Source organism: Rhinoderma darwinii, chromosome 1, assembly GCF_050947455.1.
Source record: "Rhinoderma darwinii isolate aRhiDar2 chromosome 1, aRhiDar2.hap1, whole genome shotgun sequence".
Lineage (NCBI taxonomy): Eukaryota > Metazoa > Chordata > Amphibia > Anura > Rhinodermatidae > Rhinoderma > Rhinoderma darwinii.
This window is the reverse complement of record NC_134687.1, coordinates 68,044,539-68,064,185: the sequence shown is the minus strand read 5'-3', so window position 1 is coordinate 68,064,185 and position 19,647 is coordinate 68,044,539. Positions and strand designations below refer to the sequence as shown.

Sequence of the window (19,647 nt, the reverse complement as noted above, 5' to 3'; positions counted from 1 at the left end):
TATTGTGCAAGGATTTTTCAAAGGCACATTTCAAGCAAATAAATACTTTCTAATTTGGAATTGCAAGCTGTAATTATAGGTGATAGATGGTATTAGTCACAGCGTGTTCTAGACCCTCTTTGGAATAACAAAGTATAATAATAAGCAATACAGCAGGTTCTTATCTTGTATCATTTACTCTTCACAATGACTGCTTAAAGTGAACTTGTCGGTATATTTTTTTACTTTTAAGAAACAACAGTAATAAAATGAGACATCTTTGGCAAAAAGCTTAATTGCAATTTATGATGAGGCTTTTCAGTAATCTGTGAGAAGGTTGGATGATAATCCAAGTCTTTTTTTCTCACAGGCTCCATACGCAGAGGTACAGCATGGGCCCATAACAACCCATAGGGACTGTATGCAGGAGGATATTTGGCATTATACAGAGTCCCCTGTGGGTCCAGACCAAGCTCTGTTGGGTGTTGTTTGTGGAATTGTGAGAATAGCTCCAAAATACATCATGCAATGCCATGATTTTTTACGGAATCCAAAAGAGGAACCTTCTTATGCCTCTGTAAGAAATTGGAGGCATACGAGTGTACAGTAAGGCCCCATTCACTCTATGGGTGCTCTACTACGGTTCCGTACACATGGAGACATACTTTGGCTGTTCTCATATTTTATGTCTTGTACCTAATTATAGAGGTTGTGAGACACCTAGAGACATCTCTGTATATTTCCTTGCAGCTGAACATGGTGCTAAAGACATAATACACATATCCCAACTTTTGAATTCGGAAAAGAGGGACATTTTTAAGCCACGCCCCACCCCACGCCCAATTTCCCGCATAAACACATCAAATCACGGCCAGATCCTTCTGCAAATAACAAGCGCACATTCTCACTGCGGATCTCTAGACTGTCTGGATATCACAGATATTATGGATCCGGTTATATCGTCTTTATGTTACTTTTCCTAACTTGGGTATAACATTTGCTCATCACGGCGGCAGCAGCTGCAGGACAAACCAAAAGACTGAGAACAATGAAAGTCAAGAGGGAGACCCTGTGGTGCATGACTTTTCAACTGACAGGTAGCAGAGTTACATGGTGGGGATTTTTTTCCCAGTTTTGTAACTCTGCTACCGGGCAATGGAAAAATCATCCACCAGAGCCCCCCTGTAGAAAGCTCCAGACACAGCCCCCCTGTAGATAGCGCCACACACAGCCCCCCCTGTAGATAGCTCCACACACAGGCCCCTGTAGATAGCGCCACACACAGCCCCCTGTAGATAGCTCCACACACAGCCCCCCTGTAGATAGCGCCACACACAGCCCCCTGTAGATAGCTCCACACACAGCCCCTCTGTAGATAGCGCCAGACACAGCCCCCCTGTAGATAGCTCCAGACACAGCCCCCTGTAGATAGCTCCACACACAGCCCCTCTGTAGATAGCTCCACACACAGCCCCCCCTGTAGATAGCTCCACACACAGCCCCCCTGTAGATAGCTCCACACACAGCCCCCTGTAGATAGCGCCGCACACAGCCCCCCTGTAGATAGCACCACACACAGCCCCCCTGTAGATAGCGCCACACACAGCCCCCCCTGTAGATAGCGCCACACACAGCCCCCTGTAGATAGCGCCAGACACAGCCCCCCTGTAGATAGCTCCAGACACAGCCCCCTGTAGATAGCTCCCTGTAGGTAGCGCAACACAACCCCCTTATAAGAGGTAGCCGGCCCTACTGCTGCCACTCTCCGCTCTGCTTTCACTCCAATCATAATAATCTATGGCATTTCTCTGTCAATTGACTCCCATTCATTTCAGCTGCCATAAATCACACACACCATGCTGCACTGTCTACACAGATAATACAGACAGGGTCTGCTTCCAATGTGGCCGCCTCAGGTAAGTTTTCAAAATAAAAAATAGAGAGCTACACCATTTGAAAAAATCAGGACAACAAAAAAAATTTATTCCGCAGATATATGTAATTAAGAAAAAAACATGGAATCATTTATAAAAAATATTCATTATCCTGTATTTAGGGCCACAACCATTTGGCACATTTAAAGAAAGTTAACATAGCTGGTATCGCCGCATCCGTAAAAGTCTGAACTATCACAATATAGCGTTGTTTAACACGCAATTTGCTGTTTTTTGGTCACCTTAGCGCTCCAAAAAAATGAAATCGAAAATGATCAAAAAGTCGCATATACCCCAAAATGTATCAGTGAAAACTACAGATTGCCCTGCAAAACTTAAGCCCTCACATCGCTAAATTGATGGAATAATAAAAAAGTTATGGCTCTAAGAATACGGCGACACAAAAGTTTTTTTTAATTTAGCAAATGGTTTTATTTTTTTAAAAGTGGTAAAACATAAAACAAAACATATAAATTTGGTATCGCCGTAATCGGATCAACCTGTAGAATAAAGTGAATATGTAGTTTTTACCGCCTGATGGATGCCGTAAAAACAAAACCCCCCAAAATATGATGTAATCGCTGTGTTTTGCCCATTTCACTCCACAAATAATTTTTTTTCAGCTTCTCAGTACATTATGTGGTACAATAAATGGTGCCATGAAAAACGACAACTTGTCCTGGAAAAAACAAGCCCCCGTATGGTGATATAGATGGAAAAATATAAAGATTATAGCTTTTGAAAGGTGGGGAGAAAAAAACAAAAGTGAAAATTTGAAAAAGGGCTGCATCCTGAAGGGGTTAAATTAAAGTCTATATCCACCTTTACAACCCTTTTTTTATTGTTCCAAAGAATCTAAAATTAAAAAAAAATCTAATTTACAAATAGTTTGAGGGTATGTTCACACGCAGAGTCGAAAACAGCTCCTGATTTCCAGACGTTTTTTGTGCCACTCGCGTTTTTCACTGCGTTTTTCCGCAGCTACAAATTACGTCCGTAAAAGACGCCCCCGCAAAACGTGAGTACATGCAATTACGTTTGAAATTTAGGAGCTGTTTTCTCCTGAAAACAGCTCCGTAATTTCAGACGTAATTGCAGTTATCATGTGCACATACCCTCAGATGACACATTTGCTATTGACATCAGCATTTAAGGAGTTTAGAGTGGGGTGTCAACTGTATAATACAGGCAGCACCTGCAGGTGATAATGAGGGCATAGCTTCTGTGCTTGTGCCATTACTGCGACGTACTATTACGGTGCTACACAGGAACTATCCACATACCATGACATACCATTATGTCACAATGGAGAAGGGGTTAAAGTTTAGTTTTCTTTTATATTTGTTTTTCTTTTAGATAAATGATCCAAAACTACTTCTCATGTGGAGCTACTAATTCCTTTCTCCCTCTGCACTGGGATATAGGACTTATGGTCGCCAGTAGAGTACATAGAGTACAACCCTTTTAACCCCTTCCCGCTTTGGCCACTTTTGACCTTCCTGACAGAGCCTAATTTTTTAAATCTGACATGTTTCACTTTATGTGGTAATAACTTCGGAACGCTTTTACCTATCCAAGCGATTCTGAGATTGTTTTCTCGTGACACATTGGACTTTAAGTTAGTGGTAAAATTTGGTCGATACATTCAGTATTTAATTGTGAAAAACACCAAAATTTAGCGAAAAATTGCAAAAATTTGCATTTTTCTAAATGTAAATGTATCTGCTTGTAAGACGGATAGTTATACCACACAAAATAGTCACTAATTAACATCCCCCATATGTCTATTTTAGATTGGCATCGTTTTTTGAACATTCTTTTATTTTTCTAGGATGTTAAAAGGCTTAGAACTCTAGCAGCAATTTCTCACATTTTCAAGAAAATTTCAAAAGGCTATTTTTACAGGGGCCAGTTCAGTTATTAAGTGGCTTTGAGGGCCTTATATATTAGAAAACCCCAATAAGTCACCCCATTTTAAAAACTGCACCCCTCAAAGTATTCAAAACAGCATTTATAAAGGTTCTTAACCCTTTAGACATTTCGCAGGAATTAAAGCAATGTAGAGGTGAAATTTACAAAGTTCATGTTTTTTTTTGCAGAAATTCATTTTGAATCCATTTTTTTTGTAACACAGAAGGTTTTACCAGAGAAACGCAACTCAATATTTATTGTCCAGGTTCTGTAGTTTTAGGAAATATCCCACATGTGGCCCTAGTGTGCTAATGGACTGAAGCACCGGCCTCAGAAGCAAAGGAGTACCTAGTGGATTTTGGAGCCTCCTTTCTATTAGAATCTATTTTAGGTACCATGTCAAGTTTGAAGAGGTCTTGTGGTACCAAAACAGTGGAAACTCCCCAAAAATGACCCCATTTGGGAAACTACACCCCTTGAGGAATTTATTTAGGGGTATAGTAAGCATTTTGAGCCGACAGTTTTTTTGCAGAAATTTTTGGAAGTAGCCAATGAAAATGAATATCTACATTTTTTCAAATAAAATGTAGGTTTAGCTATTTTTTTTTCATTTCCAAAAGGACTAAAGGAGAAAAAGCACCACAACATTTATAGAGAAATTTCTCCCGAGTAAAAGAATACCCCACATGTGGTCATAAACGGCTGTTTAGACACACGGCGGGGCTGAGAAGAGAAAGAGTGCCATTTGGTTCTTGAAGCTCAAATTTAGCAGGAATGGTTTGCGGAGGCCATGTCGCATTTGCAAAGCCCCTCAGGGGACAAGACAGTGGAAACCCCCAACAAGTGACCTTATTTTGGAAACTATACCCCTTGAGGAAATTATCTAGGGGTATAGTGAGCATTTTTACCCCACAGGTATTTTACAGAAATTTTTGGAAGTAGGCCGTGAAAATGAAAATCTAAATTTTTTCAAAGAAAATTTAGGTTTAGCTAATATTTTTTAAATTTCCACAAGGACTGAAAGAGAAAAAGCACCCCCGAAAAATTTCTCCCGAGTAAAACAATACCCGATATGTGGTCATAAACTGCTGCTTGGACACATGGTAGGGCTCAGAAGGGAAGGAGCACCATTTAGATTTTGGAATGGTTTCTGGGCGCCATGTCACATTTGCTGAGCCCCTGTAGTACTAGTACAGTGGAAACACCCAAAAAGTGACTCCATTTTGGAAACTGCACTCCTTGAGGAATCATCTAGGGGTATAGTGAGAATTTTGATCCCAAAGGTTTTTTGCTGAATTAATTAGAATTAAGCAGTGAAAATGAAATTTTATTTTTTTTCAAAAAGGATGTAATTTTAGATCAACATTTTTCATTTTCACAAGGAATAAAGAAGAAAAAGCACCCCAACATTTGTAAAGCAATTTCTTCCGAGTACAGTAACACCCCATGTGTGGTTATAAATGGCTGTTTACATATATGGGAGCATTCAGAAGAAAAGGAGCGGTATTTCATTTTTGGAGCGTAGATTTTGCTGGAATGGTTTGCGGTCGCCATGTTGCATTTGCAAAACCCCTGATGTACCAAACAAAAGTGAGCCCATTTTAGAAACTACACCCCTAAAGGCATTTATCAAGGGGTGTAGTGAGAATTTAGACTCCACAGGTGTTTTCCAGAAATTAATACGCAGTGGATGGTGCAAAGTGAAAATTGCAATTTTTCCACTGATATGCCTATTTGTGCCCCTGGAGAATCGTACCCCATAAATTGTTAAGCGGGTTCTCCCTGGTATGGTAATGCCTTACTTGTGGACATAAATTGCTGTTTGGGCACACTGTAGGGCTAAGAAGGGAAAGACTGCCATTTTGAGCATGGATTTTGCTTTGTAGTTTTGTTTGAGTTTTACTGGTATTTCAGTTTTATAATGTGGGGACATATGTAATCTGTGCAGAGTAAATCAGGGCATAATAAGAGGGTATAATAATGGGGTAATTAACCGGTTAAGAACTAGGCTGTTTTACAGCTAAATGACCAGAGCAAATTTTACAATTTTGCTATGCGCTTCTTTAGATGACTATAACTCTGCAGGTGAATAAAGTTCATCTTTGAATTTTACACTCTTTTTAAAGGACAGATAGGGCTTTGTTTTAGTGGCATTTGTCAGTATATATCATTTTTATTTTTTTCTCTAAAGTGGGCAAAATTGGAAAAAAATGCAAGAATTTAGCAATTGCGTCAGTTTATGCTAGCATTTTTCACACACGGTATGGACCACGGACAAAATTAATCTCCTTTCACATTCTTCCACTTCTCCCGTGCATGGGGATACCAAATATGTGTGCCTTATTCACTGTGCGGGCATTTGCCAGGGCTTGGCATAAAAGGAGGCTTTTTGGCCTTTTCGGTCCAGGAATTTTGCATTTGATTTTATAGCCGCATACTGTTTTCTGGGGGGCGTAATGCTGCTGAAACATTGGAAACACCCCATAAATTACTTCATTCACACAAGTAGACCCCACAAGGTTTCCTTCAAGGGGTTTATCATATTTTTAGCAAGTCCAGTTTTCTTCTGAAAGTTTCTTGAATAAGATGGAACAAAAAAAAAATCAGCGCTTTTTTAGCAAATGCGTCAGTTTAGGCTAGCATTTTTCACACACGGTATAGACCACGGACAAAATTCATCTCCTTTTACATTCTTCCACTTCTCCCGTGCATGGGGATACCAAATATGTGTGCCTTATTCACTGTGCGGGCATGTGCCAGGGCTTGGCATAAAATGAGGCTTTTTGGCCTTTACAGTCCAGGAATTTTGGTGGGCGTCCAATCTCTGGCATGGGTGGATGAAGGTTTCTGCCTTATATATTGAGTGGCATATAAATTCGTTTCGTGGACAATCAGATTTAGGATGTCGTCCGTTATAAATAAATGGAAGTAATCCATTTGGACAAAATTTGTATAGTCCACGGTTATGCCAGGAGTGGCAGTAAATCCGTGGATTCTAGGCCCAAAAGATGGGGCAGGTGCCCATACAAGAGCCTGGACTGGAGGGACCAGGCTGTCCCGTGCTACAGCGCTACTTGGCCCTGCGCTTTCATGTTCTGCAGTTTCAACTGCATCAGGGACAACGTCCCCTGAAGATGAACCTGAAGTGACACTGTCATCGTCACTACCTAAAACAGGTTCCATCTCGGACGCCATCTCTGATGCGGTCTCCGACTCAGACCACAGCATGGCGTATACCTCCTCAGCGCTAAACAACTTCCTCGCCATAACGTAACTAACACTATCACTAACTAAACAATTTTTTTTTTATTTTTTTTTATAAAACACACAAACTAACTGGTATATATATCTACACTACCGCTAACAAAAAAATAAACCGCTATTGCTATATATATTATATATATGTGGATATATATATAATTATATACTCCCTACCTGCCTATTCTAATAGAATAAAAGAAAGAAAGGTAGATAGATAGAAAAAAAGATAGATGGATAGATAGATAGATTGTATAGATAGATAGAAATCTATCTATACAGAGAATGTTTTATAGTGTAACTGTATTTTTTTTCACTGTAATCTTCTGGCAGCAATTCTCTCGAGTCTCTTCTTCTCCTCAAACTGAAACAATGTTTGAGGAGAAGAAAAGAGGGAGGAGATTTACTGCCAGAAAAGTCAAAATAAAACAAATGTGGTCGCTGTGATAGGTTTTCACAGCGACCACATGTTCAGGGACCATCAGATTGGTCCCTGATACTCTGCCCAGTGCCCAGAGCTGTTGGTAACAGCGTGGGCACAGGGCTGTGTGCACGCGATCGCGTGCACACTGTTTTATATGCAGAAATGCATGTGATCGCTGTGATTGGTTGTCACAGCGATCACATGTTCAGGGGCCAAAAGATTGGGCCCTGACATTCTGCCCAGTGCCCATGGCTGTTAGGAACAGCCAGGGCATAGAGCTGTGTGCACGCGATCGCGCATGCACAGTCTCTGAAGTGCCGCCGTAATTAGTCTATACGGCGGACTTCAGAGACCCTGACCGCTGGCCGTATATATACAGCCAGCGGTCGGGAACCTATTAATACAATTATCCATTGATGTGTATTACGCTGTGAAGCAATCCGTTATGCGCAGGCCAGTGTCGCACTGATGAACGGTTTTCTTTCTTATCCCCTTTTGTAACACTCTGCACCTTTTGGGGACTTCTTCTCCTTTGTAGTTTGGGAAATTTTGCTGGGAAAGTTTTGCCCTGGTATAATACGGGCGCCCTCGCTTCCAGCGGATGTGCTATGTCCCCTCCCTTCCTACTTCCTAAATACTAGGGCCCTGAAACTGAAGGAATGTTCCCCTCCGGCCTGCACATTGAGATGTTTTTACATCACAGCATTACTAGTGCCATAACTTTTTTATTTTTCGGTTGATGGAGCTGTGTGTGGGCTCGTTTTTTGCGAGACGGGCTGTAGATTTTATTGGTACCATTTTGGAACACATATGACTTTTTGATCACTTTTTATTAAATTTTTTGGTATAGGAAATTACCAAAAACAAGCAATTCTGGAATAGTGTGTTATTGGTTTTTTTTCGGCATCCACAGTGCACCATAGTTTTTTTTATGTATTGCAGCTTTTGCACAATAAAATCACTTTTTTTTATAAAATAATTTGTTTTCTGTGTAGCCATATTCTAAGACTAATAACTTTTTTATTTTTGCGTGGACAAAGCTGTGTCAGGGATTATTCTTTTTGCAGGACGGATTGTCGTTTTTATTGGTACCATTTTGGAGTAAATGTGACTTTTTGATCACTTTTTATAGCATTTTATGGGAGGAGATGTGACCTAAAAAAAAAGATTCTGGCGTTGTTTTTCATGTTTTTTTTTTTTACAGTGTTCACCATGCGGGATAAATGACATATTAGTTTTATAGTTTGGGTCGTTACGGACCCGGCGATACCAATTATGTATAGTTTTTTTTATTTTTTACGTTTTTTCTCATAATAAAAGAATTATTATTGGAAAATGGCAGTTTAGTTTTTTTTTTTTACTTGAAACTTGTGTGTTTTTATTGTTTTACAACATTTTTATTAACTTTTTTTTACTTTTTTTTACTTGTCCCACTAGGGCACTTGAGGGCCTGATGCCCTGATTGCTACTCTAATACACTGCACTACATATGTAGTGCAGTCTATTAGCGCTGTCAGTTATTCACTGACTGCAAGCCTATGAGGACCCACCTCCTCATCGGCTACCGTACAAGGGAGACACGGACGCCATTATTTGGCCCCCGATTGCCATAGCAACCCAGTGATTGTGTCGCTGGGTTGCCGGTCGGGTTAAAACCCATCAGATGCTGCGCTCTATTGAGCGCAGCATCTGAGGGGTTAATTGGCCGGATCGGAGAATAGCTCCATTCCTGGCAGTTACAGGAGGGTGCCAGCTGTATAATACAGCTGTCACCCCGTGGCGATGGTGCCGGCTCTGCTTCTGAGCCTGCACCATCACCGCAGCGTAACTGTACTGCGGTTTGCTGGAACACCTTCCCGACAGCGCCGTATATATACGGCGAATGTCGGGAAGGGGTTAAAGAAGATGGATTCTTATGATTCTATTTAACTCTTTTAGAGATATATGCATATACAGGTTACATAGTTACATAGTTAGGCCTCATACACACGAACGTAAAAACGGCCGTAATTACGGGCCGTAATTACGGCCCGTCAGTATGGGCCCATAGACTTCTATTGGGCACGGGTACCTTCCCGTTTGCTTACAGAAAGGTCGCCGTGCCGTTGAAAAATATGGAACATGTCCTATTTGAGGCCGTAATTACGGCACAGGCAGGCCCATAGAAGTCTATGGGGCTCCCGTAATTACGGGTGGCTACGTGTGTGCACCCGTAATTACGGGAGCGTTGCTAGGCGACGTCAGGGGATAGTCACTGTCCAGGGTGCTGAAAGAGTTAACTGATCGGCAGTAACTCTTTCAGCACCCCTGACAGTGACTACCGCTGGAATTAATAGTATTAAAAGTTAACTTACCTACTTCTTCCTCCAGTCCGGCCTCCCGGGATGACGTTTCATCCCATGTGACCGCTACAGCCAATCACAGGCCAATCACAGGCTGCAGCGGTTACATGGACTGCTGCGTCATCCAGGGAGGTCGGACTGGATGTCAAAAGAGGGACAACAGCCGGGGTACGTATGAACTTTTTTTACTTACAATCGCTGCGTTCTGCTGCGGAAACTCTGCCCGAAATGGCTGCACCTTCTCTCTATCCAGCACTGATAGAGAGAAGGGGCTGCCGATTAGTGCAGTGCAATTTTGCAGAGAAAACGGGTCCGTAAATACGGGTGGAATACTGGTGACAACGGGTCCGTATTTACGGGCACGGTTCCATAAATACTGGTGAAATACGGGTCGAATACGTGTGACAAAGTACCCGTATTTACGCCAGTATTTACGAGAGGAAAAAAATAAGTTTGTGTGCATGAGGCCTTACATAGTACGGTTGAAAAAAGACACATGTCCATCAAGTTCAACCAAGGGATGGGAAAAGGGAAGGTAAAAATTTCTACACATAGGAGTTAATATTTTTTGGTTCTAGGAAATTATCTAAGCCTTTTTTAAAGCCATCTACTGTCCCTGCTGTGACCAGCTCCTGCGGTAGAGTATTCCATAGATTTACAGTTCTCACAGTAAAGAAGACTTATCACCTCTGCAGGTTGAACCTTTTTTTCTCCAGACGGAGGGAGTGTCCCCTTGTTTTTTGAGGGGGTTTTACATGGAACAGGATTTCACCATATTTTTTGTATGTGCCATTAATATATTTATATAAGTTAATCATGTCCCCCCTTAGTTGTCTATTTTCAAGGCTAAATAGGTTTAATTCTTTTAATCTTTCCTCATAACTTAGATTCTTCATGCCCCTTATTAGCTTCGTTGGTCTTCTTTGTATTTTTTCCAACTCCAGGGCATCCTTTCTATGAACTGGAGCCCAGAACTGAACTGCATATTCTAGATGAGGCCGCACTAATGCTTTGTAAAGTGGTAATATTACATCCCTGTCCCGTGAGTCCATGCCTCTTTTAATACACGACAATATCTTGCTGGCCTTTGAAGCAGCTGATTGACATTGCATGCTGTTATTTAGTTTATGATTTACAAGTACACCCAGATCCTTCTCAACAAGTGACTCCCCTAGTGTAGCTCCCCCTTGGACATATGATGCATGCAGGTTGTTGGTACCCAGATGCATAAGTTTACATTTATCTACATTAAACTTAATTTGCCAACTGGATGCCCAAACACTTAGTTTGGTTAAATCCACTTGCAATTCACAAACATCTTCCATAGACTGAACAATACTACATAGCTTGGTCTCATCTGCAAAAATGGAAATAGTGCTATTAATCCCATCCTCTATATAATTAATAAATAAGTTGAATAATAGTGGACCCAGCACTGAACCCTGGGGTACACCACTTATAACCGGGGACCATTCAGAGTTGGAATCATTGACCACAACTCTCTGGATACGGTCCTTGAGCCAATTCTCAATCCAATTACAAACTATCATTTCTAAACCTATAGTCCTCAATTTACCCATTAGACGTCCATGAGGGACAGTGTCAAAAAAGCATCAATGCCTGACAAAGACCCTGTGAGGGTTGAAACGTTGCAGGTGATATTTTGGTGAATTAAACACAAAGATTTTTTCTACTGGAGTTCTGCGGTCTCTTTCTTTGTTTCTGGATTTGCTTTTTTCCCTGGACCAGGGATTACCCGCTGGATGCACCCCCCTGAAGCTGGGATCTATATGTGTTCCGTACGGTTTGATAGCTGGCTCTGCTGCTGATATCTGTCTTTTCTCTTAAAATATGGCGACACAAAAACAAATAATTTAGAAGATAAAGGGTTTAAGTAGTAAAACATGGGGCGTGGCCTGGACATGGCGCTGGTAAGACGTGTGGTGTGAGAGCTCCGGCGTCCCGACTGACTTCCAGCCCGATTAATAGCGTCTGACAGCACCTTACACCGCACTAATGCGAAGGGGAACACGCGGTAAAGCTACCACACCGGCAAGAAGAGATCAAGGGAGAACGAGAAGCGGCATTCCTCACTACTTTACAGAACCTGGGTCGCCTGCTCCCTCGCCTCAGCAAACCAACATGGCGGGTCGGGGTGCGGCCGCATCTGCAGCGCCTTCAGGAGCGAGGTCGTCCTTGGAGCTGACACAGGATTTTCCAGCTCTCCTGGTCCGGGGTGAGTCTTCCACGGTCCCATCACAGGGCACTGAGCGGGGTCCCGATATGCAGGCACTCACGTCACAGATGGCGGCCATTGCCACTAAAACAGACATGGAGGGATATATCTCCCGCCTTGAAGCGGTGTGTAAAACAGAGATACGTTCTCTGAAAGAGGACATTTACCATATTAACACTGCTGTGGCGGCCATTGAAGTAACCACGCAGACACTCCAACAGGAACAGGTTTCCCAACAAAGTTTATTAGATCAGCATTCTGATCACATTCAATTATTATTTGATATGGCTGATGATGCTGAAAATCGAAATAGAAGGAATAACATCAGAGTTAGAGGTATCCCTGAAGCTACAGGACCCCAAGATCTCATTTCTACACTGATTGGGATTTTTAACACGCTATTGGAAAAACCGGTTGACTCCCGGTTGGAAATAGATAGAGCGCATCGTACCCTGGGTCCAAAAAGCACAGATCTGGCGAGACCACGTGATGTAGTGTGCAGGATACATTTCTTCCAAATTAAAGAGTCCATTATGCGTCAATCGCGTAACAAAGGTGTTTTGGACTTTGATGGTGCTCCGGTGCAATTGCTGGCAGATCTTTCCCGCTCTACGCTGGCAAAGCGGAGAGCCTTGAGGCCGCTACTAATGGTACTTCGGGAGAAAGATATTCCGTATTCATGGGGATACCCGTTTCAATTGCAAGTTCGACGAGGTTCGGCTACCTACTCGGTGTACTCCCCAGATGACATCCCCGAGTTCACAGCGGCTCTGGACTTGCCTGCTATTGTCATTTCTGATTGGCCGCTCTTCCCGCCATTACCACAGCGCCCGCCACGGCGTAACTCCAGGGTGGAAAATTACCCAGCTCCGGCTCGTCGTAGACGACTTCAGGCGCCGATGGTCCCGGAATCAAATCGGTTGGAATCATGATGTGACATTAGCTTCTCCCATAGCCTCGCAGGACTTCCTTGAACGTGGTGCTGTTTTTTGAGGTTGGGGGTAAAGTGCGGACATGGTCCTGTCCTAAACATGGGATTTATTACGTTGCTGCTTTCCTACTTTTCCCCAGATTTTGAGATACAAAAATGTTACTTGTCATGTTACAGTATGGTTTTATAGGCCCTGAGAGGGAGCAGGAAGGTATAGCTGGGCCGCGAGCATAACTTGCTCTTATCGGTAGCCAGGCCCTAAGATGAAACAGTAGGTGGGAGTAGCACGGGGTGTAATGGCTTATAAGCCTCGAATTTCTTAATCCCTCTGGTGCTTTCTGGGGAATGTCTATTCATAGCTATTCCCTCCACCTTTCTAGCGGGGCCCGATATATTATATTATAGTATATATTGTACTGCTTTATGTTCTGGTTCCTTCCCTTGAATGTGATGATGTCATGCATTTGTGTGGTTCTTTTACAGGTGCCCTTTAAGGGCTAAACATATCGTTGTCCCTCCGCAGTTTCTCTGTTTTCTTTTAATATGGCGGTTGTTTATATCAATGATATCGGGTTAACGGAAGTTGGTTGGGATCATCCTTCTTCCATAGTTCAGTCAACTCCGTACGTAGGTAGTGTTCTGCTATGCATTGAACACTTTACATATACCTCTTTCCCCTCAACTTAGTGGTTTTGGGGCTGGAACACCGTCTGTGGTGTTTTCCATAGTGTCATAATTGTTTTCTGTTTTTCTGTCTTTCTTTGTTAATTGTTTGCTCTTCTTTTCTCCCTCTCCGTCTCATTCCCTTCCCCACTTGTCGCAGTCCTCATTCCTGATGGAGTCTCTCAATTGCTGCTCGCTAAATGTGCGTGGATTCAACACGCCGCAGAAACGCTCTCAGATTTTGTATAATATGCACAAGCAGCGTGTCCAGATTTTGTTTCTACAGGAGACGCATTTTAGGAGTGAACATGTGCCTACTTTGACTCATAGGTATTATACACAGTGGTTCCATAGTACCAACCCGGAAGCTAAGTCAAGAGGAGTGAGTATTGCGATACATAGATCTCTGCCTGTGTCTATTGTAGAAACCCGATCTGATGCTCATGGGCGCTTTTTGTTTGTGAAACTTCAGATCTGTGGGAAAATGTTCACAGTGGCTAATATGTACCTCCCTAATCATGATCAGGTGCGCACTTGCAGGAGCTACTTGACAGAACTTGCCAACTTCACAGAAGGCCTCTTGATCACTGCTGGTGACTTTAACTTTGTCCTAGACCGAGTTGTGGACTCGTCTTCGGGCAGGTCCTCGATAGCAGCAACACAGCTATCTGCTCTTAAGGCTAAACTTTTTGCAATGCAGCTGGTGGACGTTTGGAGGATACTTAACCCTCAAACAAGGGATTATACCTTCTATCCTGCAGTCCATGACATGTACAGCAGGATAGACATGTTCTTTGTGAGTCATCACTTATTGTCCTGGGCCCCGGCGTCTCGGATTGGTTCTATGATCTGGACAGATCATGCGCCAGTTTTCCTCTCACTACGGTTCCCTGGGGGGGGGGCGAGGGAATGGCATTGGAAGCTAAATCCTCTTCTTTTGAGGGATTCGGTGTGTCGAGCGGCTGTCACCCGTTCGATCTCCGAGTTCTTAGATCACCACAACCTGGATCCCACCCCCCTACCGATACAGTGGGAAGCGCTGAAAAGTGTCGTGAGAGGTATCTTTATCCAACAGGGCTCCAGGCTCAAAAAAGAGAGAGCTTTTAAAATAAAGAAGTTACTGTCCTGTATTCAGTCCCTAGAGTCTGCACATAAACAGTCAAGACAGCCTCAAACGTTGGCGGAATTATCAGAGGCTAGGAATTCCTTGAGAGAGTTGCTGGATCAGGCTCAGGCCTCTTTCAGAGACCGTGCTAGGGGTTTATTTTACCAACACTCTAGTAAGTGTGGCAGAGCACTAGCCAGAGCACTCAAGCCACGGGTCCCCACCTCTCATATTCCAATGATTAAGTCATGTTCGGGTGACATTAAACATAAGCCAGAAGAGATAGTGCAAACCTTGCGGGAGTATTACCACTCCTTGTATAATCTCAGGGGACCTTTACAAGATATGTCCTCTGCAAACCTAAATTGACCAGTATGTGGCTAAAACAGCACTGCCAGAGCTGGAAGGGGCTGGGACCGAGGAGTTGAGCGCGGATTTTTCCGACGTAGAAATCCAGGGCGTTATCAAGTCCGCTCCGTCGGGGAAAAGTCCGGGCCCGGATGGTTTCCCGACGTCCTTCTTCAAGGCTTTTCTTCCGCAGCTCCTTCCTTTTATGACTAGGGTATTCAATTCGGTCACGTCATCAATGCCCTTCACGCCACAAACGTTAGAAGCTACCATTACGGTTATTCCTAAACCAGGGAAAGACCATTCTATTTGTGCCAATTACCGCCCGATTTCGCTAATAAATGTTGATGTCAAGCATTATTCTAAGGCAATTGCAAATAGATTGGCACCTCTGCTCCCGAGAATCATCCATACTGATCAAGCGGGGTTTGTCCTTCGGAGAGAAGCGAGGGACAATACCAATAAAACTCTTCTCCTGATGTCCTACGTGAAGAAAAAGTCCATACCCACTTGTCTGATCTCAGTTGATGCAGAAAAAGCTTTCGACCGAGTTCACTGGGTTTTCTTGAGATCGGCCTTACAACAAATGGGAATTGGCCCGGTAATGATAGAAAGGATCTTTTCTCTATATCAGAAACCCACGGCTAGAGTCACGGCCAATGGCATGTACTCCGCAGCTCTACAGATAGCTAACGGAACCAGACAGGGGTGCCCGCTGTCCCCATTGCTATATGTTATCACAATGGAACATCTGGCAGTGGCGATCCGTACATCTCCAGATATTTCTGGGATACGGGTAGGTGATGAATACCATAAGCTGGCGTTATATGCAGACGACCTCTTGTTTCTCATTACTAATCCTGTTATTTCCTTCCCGGTGCTTATTTGAGAATTTGAAGAGTTCGGAAGGGTCAGTAATTTCAAGGTCAATTACACAAAGACGGAAGCGCTAAATGTATCGCTTCCACAGGAGTCGGTTGATCTTCTAAGATCATCCTTCTCTTTCAAATGAATGATACAAGAAAAAACACACGGCGCCACATAGCGTAAGTAAGCCCAAAAATAGCAGTCAAAATGTGACAGGTGTAGGCTTACCACAAGAAGTAAGATCAGTCACGTAGGATGGTAAGTGCTGCAGCCGAAATCCCAGACGGTCACACCAATGGGTCTCCGTGTAGAAATGATTGCAGAGGAAAAAATGGGATATGAACGGCGCTGCAACTCAAGAATGATGCTTGGAATGGTTATAATGATAAGATCTTTTATTCAATAGGCTACGCGTTTCAATGCCGCACCGGCATCTTCCTCAGGCCATATAAATTACAGTTGAAACAACACACCTTAAATACAACATGCTGCCAAAAAAACCGCCAATGTCGCTTTCAAATGGCAAGCGACATCTATCAAATACCTGGGGGTTCAGATTTCTGGCACTTTCACGGAGCTGTACTCCCTTAATTATCCTCACTTAATGCAACGTACGCTGAAGGATCTCCAATCCTATGACAGAGCACAATTGTCATGCTTTGGACGTATTAATGCCATCAAAATGGATATCCTCCCTAGGTTCTTGTATCTATTTCAGGCAATCCCGGTTATGGTTCCTAGGGCGTATTTTAAGAAATTGGAGGCAGCGTTTCGTAAGTTCGTCTGGGGCACTCTGAGGCCTCGCATCAGTATGAGCTCACTGTCTCGCCCTAAAATGAAAGGGGGAGCGGGACTCCCAGATTTGGGGTTGTACCACCAAGCTGTAGTGCTTTCTAGAGCGATAGATTGGTTTCATAATGACACCAATAAACAATGGGTGGGGATTGAGAGGTCCATGGTAGCGCTCTCTCTGAGATCGCTGCCGTGGATTCTGCCGGATCATCGACCAGCCCTCTCGACCCTTCCTTTGCTCACCCATCATTTTCTCACTCTCTGGGACAGATTGATGGTTCGAAAGGGGCTTTCCCATAGACCAGGACCTCTTAGCCCTCTGTTTGATAACTCCGAGTTTCCACCAGCTGTTCACAAAGCTACCTTTTTGAGTTGGACCGCTTCAGAGGATACTAGGCTGTGTCAGGTGATGTCGGATGGGGGTCGCCTCCCTCCGCTACATATGTTGAGAGAGACCTGCCCGGAGAGGACTCTTTCATGGTTGGAATATGCACAATTGTCTACCTTTTTACACTCGGCCCTGCCGGATGGTATCTGCATCTCAGTGACCACGTCCTTTGAATCGCTGTTGCTCTTACAAGAGCCACCTACTCGTGTGATCTCCAAGATGTATGCCATCCTATTGGAGACTTCTGTCAATCAGCCCCTTGCATATGTTGGCGCATGGGAAGAGGATCTAGGCTTCTCCATATCTCTGCTTGAGTGGGACAGGGTTTTCCTCCTGACCCATAAAATGTCAATGGCTTGCCACGCTCAGGATTTTTTTTTTAAAATACTGACCAGATGGTACCGTTGCCCACAGATTCTACATAAAATGTACCCAGAAGTATCAGATGTCTGTTTGGCGATGTAGCAACGAGACTGGCACGATGTTGCACATTTGGTGGTCATGCCCAGTGTTGCAGACTTTTTGGAAAGCGGTGTTCGATATCTATGCATTGATGGAGTGCGCTCCTATCATACCCACTCCTCAGATGGCTCTGTTATCCTTGATTCCGGGTCCGCTGTCAGGCATAAAAAAGGGCCTACTCAGACATTTCCTGACAGCGGCACGGGCAGTAATTCCTAGACACTGGAAGACTTCTGAGGTGCCTACGATTGGTGAATGGGTTGTGGAAATGGACCTACTGTGTAGAATGGAGTCTCTTCTTGCAGAAGACAGAGGCAGCTATGACGCGGTTCTTTCTCTGTGGAACGCATGGTCTTCCTTTAAATCTGGGCCTCATTTCGCAGACTGGTTGAGCTAGAGTATTCCATATGGTGGTCTATATAGCTAGGTCCTGATTGGGCTTCATCAGAAATGGAGGCATTACAATATTCCTCTTGTGGTAATGTCTCTGCTCCCAGCACTCATTAAGATCCCTCATCTTCTTTCCCTTGCTCTTCTTTTGTCCGTCTTCTCTTCCCTTTCTTTTTGTCTTCTTTTGATTTGTCTCAATCTTTTCTCTTCTTACCTGTTCGGGGGGGGGGGGGGTCACTTTTCATAATATGTGTCAAGTCAGGGAATATGTGCCTTGCAAATATAGAGAGGCATTTTCTACCTCATATGCTATGTGCCTGACTGTATATTTTTCTAAATGCAGGTGACAACCGCCCCGGAGTAACAAGGATATTGATGTACATAAGCGTTTGCTTCTATCTATATGATAAGATATGTTTTGACTTGACATGTTCTGTTCTGATCGATTACGAAAGTATTCACGCACTTTATTCTTGTTCCTGTGTGTTTGTAAACTTTACAATAAAAATCCAAATTATGAAAAAAAAGTAGTAAAACATAAAAAAAAACTAGATAAATTTGGTATCGCAGCAATCGTAACAACCCGCTGATTAAAGTTATTATGTTATTAATAACACATGGTAAACGGCGTAAATTTTGGACACAAAAAAAGAGTGGCAAAATGTCAGGGTTTTTCCTATTACCCCACCAAAAAAGTTAATAATAGTTAAGCAATAAATTATAAGTACACCAAAATTATGCTATTAAAAAATACAACTTGTCCCGCAAAAAACAAGTCCGTATACAGCTATGTTGACGGAAAAATAAAAAAAGTTATACAGTAGCTCTTTGAATGCGACGATAGAAAAACTTAAATAATTGCTTGGTCATTAAGTTTTAAAATACCTTCGGTATTAAGGGGTTAAACACATAACATGAGACAATAAAAATACAGTAAACATGAGCTTGCTGAGTGACAAACTGGTACAGAAGGAGTGAATACCCTGTCCACAAGGGTTTACCATCTACGAGAGAAGGGAAGGGAGAAGGAAGGGAGAAGGAGACAGTAGGTAAGGGTAGAAGCTGCCCACATGATAGTGTAGTGGTGGCAGGGTTATTGCAGTTTGTAAGCTTTCCTGGGTTTTCAGGTTGCTTTTGAAAGTTTGGATGTGTTGGGGATTTCAAAGTTTGGAAGATGCACAGGAGAAATCTTGAAGGCAACGATGTGATGAGCAGAGAAGAAGGTCGGTTAGGACCACAGATTGTGTGGGGAGGTATCAGCAGATTAGGGCAGAGATGTATAATTGAAAGCACAGATTTGTCCCTAGTGAGCATACTCTTGTATATTAGGGAATGATTTGACAAAAATGTCTTATTATATATCTATTACCATAATTACTCTGTTTAGGAGCCGAAGCGATTCTGATCATAGAGAAAGAGAGCTACAAGAAATCAAATTCTCAGTGGCTTCCCAGCAACACATCAGCAGACACAGAAATTACTTTATTACTTCTACATTATTATTTTATTAGATGTCATGTAGTTGGATTTTTTAATTTAGAAGATACATTTGCCTTTACCAGGTACCACTGAAATATGTTTAAAATATTATAGACTAGACAGAAGCCTGATCGTTTG

At 42.9% G+C, this 19,647-nt stretch overlaps 1 protein-coding gene across 1 annotated transcript in view; it reads left to right on the top strand.

Moving 5' to 3' along the window:
- YIPF7 (Yip1 domain family member 7) overlaps positions 1-19,647 on the top strand; it is a 161,814-nt gene that overhangs the window by 46,075 nt on the left and 96,092 nt on the right. The gene's annotated exons all lie outside the window — the stretch shown is intronic.